This window comes from Eriocheir sinensis, chromosome 43 (assembly GCF_024679095.1).
Source record: "Eriocheir sinensis breed Jianghai 21 chromosome 43, ASM2467909v1, whole genome shotgun sequence".
Lineage (NCBI taxonomy): Eukaryota > Metazoa > Arthropoda > Malacostraca > Decapoda > Varunidae > Eriocheir > Eriocheir sinensis.
In genome coordinates, this window is record NC_066551.1 from 8,328,474 (window position 1) to 8,333,705 (window position 5,232).

General features: G+C 42.8%; 1 long non-coding RNA gene across 1 annotated transcript in view; it reads right to left on the reverse strand.

Moving 5' to 3' along the window:
- Window positions 1-1,796: 1,796 nt before the first annotated feature.
- LOC127010434 (uncharacterized) overlaps window positions 1,797-5,232 on the reverse strand; it is a 26,643-nt gene continuing 23,207 nt past the window's right edge. Inside the window, exon 3 of the long non-coding RNA XR_007763171.1 lies at window positions 1,797-2,213. This is a non-coding gene — a long non-coding RNA (uncharacterized LOC127010434). The remainder of the gene's footprint in view (window positions 2,214-5,232) is intronic.

The window sequence follows — 5,232 nt, forward strand, 5'->3', positions numbered from 1 at the left end:
ACAGGAACGGTAGCTAATGGAAGGGATTGGAGGAAAAGGTTTAGGTAAGGAGGAAAAGGTTATAAGGAAGACAGAAGACAGAAGAGAGAATAGGAACGGTAGCTGATGGAAGGGATTGGAAGACGAGGTTTAGATGTAAGGAGGAAAAGATTATGAGGAGGACAAAATTAAGATAGAGGAAAGAGAAGAGAATGGGGATAATAATGGAAGAAAAGGGCTGAGGAAGATGAAGATTAGAAGATAGAAGGGAGAGGAAGGAATACGAACCGTGGTGGAAGGGAAGGGAAAAAAAGAGGGTTAGATAAGGAGGAAGAGGCTGAGGAAGAAAAAGATTAGAAGATAGAAGGGAGAGGAAAAAATAGGGACTGGGGTGAAGGAGAGTGAAGGAGGGGAAGAGTAGATATAGGGGGTGGGTAAGGAGTGGATGGGTAAGAAGGGGAAGGGGAGGGAGAAGGGAGTGGAGGGTGAATGTAAGGCTCACGGCACGGCGCTGACGGAGTAACCTTCATTGATTACCGCTCACACGCCTCCCTGAGCACCAGACAACCAACCTACAACCCTGAGTGCTGATGTGTGTGTGTGTGTGTGTGTGTGTGTGTGTGTGTGTGTGTGTGTGTGTGTGTGTGTGTGTTTTCAGTAAAGGAGGTAGCTCAAGGACGAAGCAAAGATAAAAATATATATAAAAAAAAGGCCCGCTATGCACTCATGGCTCCCGTAAACAGAGGACAAAAGGAGGTTTCAAAAGGGGAGTCAAATTCAGCTGGTAGAAAGTGGAAGAAGTGGAGGAGAGAAGTAGTGTGGATAAAGGTGGATGGAAGTGGACGGAGTAGAGGAAAAGAGGCGGTTAAGGTCGGTGGGAAGTGGAGAGGAGTAGAGGGAAGAGAAGTGGGTAGAAAAAGGAATTAAGGTGGGGGAGAGGAGATGAAGTCGAGGGAAGATGATAAAGGGTCTCATACTTCCCGTTTGTAATTGTTCAAGTCGTAGGGAAGGAGGACATTCAGACGAAGGAAGCTGGTTTGCCAGTGAAGGGATGAAAGAATGAAGATACTGGTTAACTTTTGCATTAGGAATTAGGACACCATAGGGATGAGCTTGAGTAGTAAGTCGAGTGGATCTGGACCGCGGGAGTGGCGGAGACAAAGCTTGCAAGTTCAGAAAAGCTCTTAGCATGAAAATATCAATATAAAATAGAACGGGAAACAGCAAAATAGCGAAAATTAAGAGGTAGAAGACGTTCACTAAGAAGAAGGGAGCTGCTGAGACGAAAAGCCCATAACTTTACTATCTCCAATATAAATGAGGGTGGACCCCCTACACTGGTGGATACGATACAGAACAACAAACCTCGAGGAAGCTGATTTTGATTTAAGGACATCAAGAATATTTAGTGTACAACAAGGTCTAAATAAAGGGAGGTCAACCCACGGCCGGCTCAAAATTCGTCCCATTCCGCGCATCTTCCCGAGGCTCTTCCCCGAGGTCCAAGTGACGTAGCACAGGGTATAAAAAAAGCTGACCGAGCAGGCAACCCCATCAGTCCCACCACGACACTTGACCTGACTCACACCTGCCCTCCGCTCTACGCCCTTCTACTCTCCGCGCCATGTTCTCTCTCTCTCTCTCTCTACGACGACTAATACTGATATTACTACTACTACTGCTACTAATACAATATTGAGAGAGAGAGAGAGAGAGAGAGAGAGAGAGAGAGAGAGAGAGAGAGAGAGAGAGAGAGAGAGAGAGAGAGAGAGAATGAAAAAAAGGAATATGCAAAATAAGCAAAAAAGGAGGAAATAAGGAAAGAGGGAAACGAATGTTGCCGATATTTATTCTGTTTCTGTATTATTCCTTTTCTGGAGTTGTTTTTGTTTGTTTCTTAGGCTGATCTGTCACGTTCCTTCGACCCTTCGTTCTGCCATCCCGGATCCGACAAACTCCGTGGTCGGCGCCTTCACGGTATTTTCGATTAACTTAATATTCCCGTCTGGTGGTTTTAAGAGACAAGTCTTGCTCCAACCCTCCTCGCCTCGGCAGGGCTGGGGAGCGTCAGGGGGCCCAAGGTCTCCCTGGCGAGCGTCGCAGGGCCCAGGAGTCCCAGCAGAGCGCCTCGGCTCCCCTGGGGCGTTCATGGCGGTGCTGGAGATCCCGAGGGTCCAGGGGCGGGGGGGGTGGGGCCAGCAAGACAGTACTGACCACCTTAATAACCAGACGACCTAGGTAGCGACACGTTCATTACACGTTGTAAAAGGAAGTAATGAAGGCAATCGTGTCATCTCTACAAAAACAACAGAAAAAAAGATCAGAAAAGACAAAAATCTATCATTAAGGCGTGTGGTGTTGTGTGTTGGTATGAGTGGGTCTTTTCTGGGGTGAAGGAGACTTACCCGTACCAGCACACAGCACCAAGAAAAGGCGAGTGAAGAGAACAACAAGAAAAGTGGATAGAACAAAAACAACTCCAGAAAAGGAATGATACAGAAACAGAATAAGAGAAGAAGGCGTGTGGTGTTGTGTGTTGGTACGAGTGGGCCTTTTCTGGGGTGAAGGAGACTTACCCGTACCAGCACACAGCACCAAGAAAAGGCGATACAAGAGAACACCGAGAAAAAGGATAGAACAGAAACATCACCAGAAAGAAGAAGAATATAGAAACAATAAAAGAAGGCGTGTGGTGTTGTGTGCTAGTATGAGTGAGTCTTCTCTGGGGTGAAGGAGACTCATAAGTACCAGCACACAGCACAAAGAAAAGCGATTGAAGAAAACGACAAGAAAAAGAGGATAAAATAGAAACAACACCAGAAAAGTAATCATACAGAAAGAGAATTCAAGAAGAAGGAAGATATAGAATAAGACCACCAAAAATGATAATAGAGAATCACAACATCGATAAAAGGAAAATATCGTGTCATCTCATCAACTACAAAACAAAACAAAAAATCAGAAAATGACAAAAAGGCAAAAAAATCTAGCATTAAGGCGTGTGGTGTTGTGTGTTGGTACGAGTGGGTCTTTTCTGGGGTGAAGGAGACTTACCCGTACCAACACACAGCACCAAGAAAAGGCGATACAAGAGAACAACAAAAAAATAGGATAGAACGGAAACAACGCCAGAAAGAAGAATATAGAAACAGAATAAAAGGCGTGTGGTGTTGTATGCTGGGACGAGTGGGTCTTTTCTGGGGTGAAGGAGACTCAGGAGTACCAGCACACAGCACCAAGAAAAGCCGATACGAGAGAACACCAAGGAAAGAGGATAGAACAAAAACAACACCAGAATAAAGGAGAAATATAGAAAAGGAATAAAAGAGGAAGGAAAATATAGATAAAGAACACCAAAAAATGATAATATGGATTCACAACATCGATAAAAAGAAATATATAGACAAATCATCCACCTTTCGGCCCTGACTAACATCCAAAATTATGGGCGAGTCTTTTCTGGGGTGAAAGAGGCTCATCCAGACCAAGGAACATCAAAAAAGGATGATATAAAAAGAACACCAAGAAAATTAGATGAAAAGCAGAAAATAGTGAAAAGAAAAAGAAAACACCAAGAAGAAAAGAAATATTAGAGTAAATTAATTTAAATCAAATAAATAAATAAATAACAACAATATAATTACATAAAATTTAAAAAATATATCAAAAATTAAATATTATAAGGATATCATTCACCTTTATACCTGAACACCATCATCAAAAACATGGTGAGTTTTCTGGGGGGGGGGGAGAAGGCTCATCCAAACCATCACAGAACATCAAGAAAAGGATGATATAAACACAAAAAAACACTGGAAAAGGATGACTTGCTTGGCTCATGTTGCCTCCCGGTGTTTATTTGTGATGGTCTTAGGACAGCCTTGGGCCACTCGCGATGACTCCCATTATTCGAACAGGAGATCAATAAACCTGGAGTTCGTAAAATAAGGTAATATATCAAGAGGCTCTCTACCAATGTGCTTGAAGCAAAACATAATCAGCAGTGTTCTTCCTGTCACGACATATGGGCCTGAGACAGACTTTCATAGCCTTTAATTGGAGTGGAAACTGTGAAGTGCCCAGAGAGGAATGTAAAGATTATTTCCAAGAGTCACTGTATCAGATAAAAAAAGAACTGCAAATTGATAAGAGAAAAGATACTTAGATGACATAATAAAGCCAATTAAAAAAATGCAATTATCAAGACATATATAGGAGACAGGACTACATATTGATTAAAAGAGTGACAGAGAGAAATTAAAGATTATAAAAGCACTAAAGAGAAGGGCTTTCAAAAGATGGCGTGGTGATACAGAGAAGAATGAGGAACGTGTAGTGGAGGCGGTGAATTAGAGGCACAAGACAAGAACGAGTGAAAACGTTTGTGTGAGGCCGAGGACTTCTCCAGTGGAATGTTACAGGCTGATAGTGATGATGAGAGAGAGAGAGAGAGAGAGAGAGAGAGAGAGAGAGAGAGAGAGAGAGAGAGAGAGAGAGAGAGAGAGAGAGAGAGAGAGAGAGAGAGAGAGAGAGAGAGAGAGAGAGAGAGAGAGAGAGAGAGAGAGAGAGAGAGAGACGCTCCTCCTAGCAGTCCAATTGACGTCACCTAAGCTGCGCGTGGTTTGACCTTTTATTTAGATCTTGGTGTACAATCGGACAGCTGAGGGTTATCGAAGACTTGGAGATAAGTGTGTCGAGTTGACAGAGGGATTAATTTTAGTGTTTTTGAGGCACTGAAGGACACCAAGTTCCTTGCTCCCCATTCATAACTAATAGCAAGGCCACGGGTTAAGCATTCTGTGGTATCCAGCGTACTGAGAGTCTTTCGTTGACAAATGTGTGGTAAAGCAGAATAGAATCATTAGCACAAGTGGATAGAACAGTTTGCTTTGCTAAGATATTTAATAAACAATAGAGAGTGAGAGAGAGAACAGAGCCTTGAGGAACACCACCGTTTAAAGTTGGGGGAAGAAGAGCGACAGTCTACCAACCCAGAAAAGTTCGACTTGAAAGGAAACTGAAGATGAACAGACCGAGGGATAAAAAAATCCGTAGAAGGGGAGTTTAAAAAACAAAGATTTGTACAGACTATGTCAAAAGTTTTCGAGATGCCTTAAGATGAATAGTTTCACCGAAATGGCTAAGAGGATGACCAAAAATCATTTAGGAAGAAAGGATCACCAGTTGAACGAAACTTATGGAATCTGGACTAGTGATCAGAAAGAAGTTTGAAAGTTGAAAAGATATATTTAA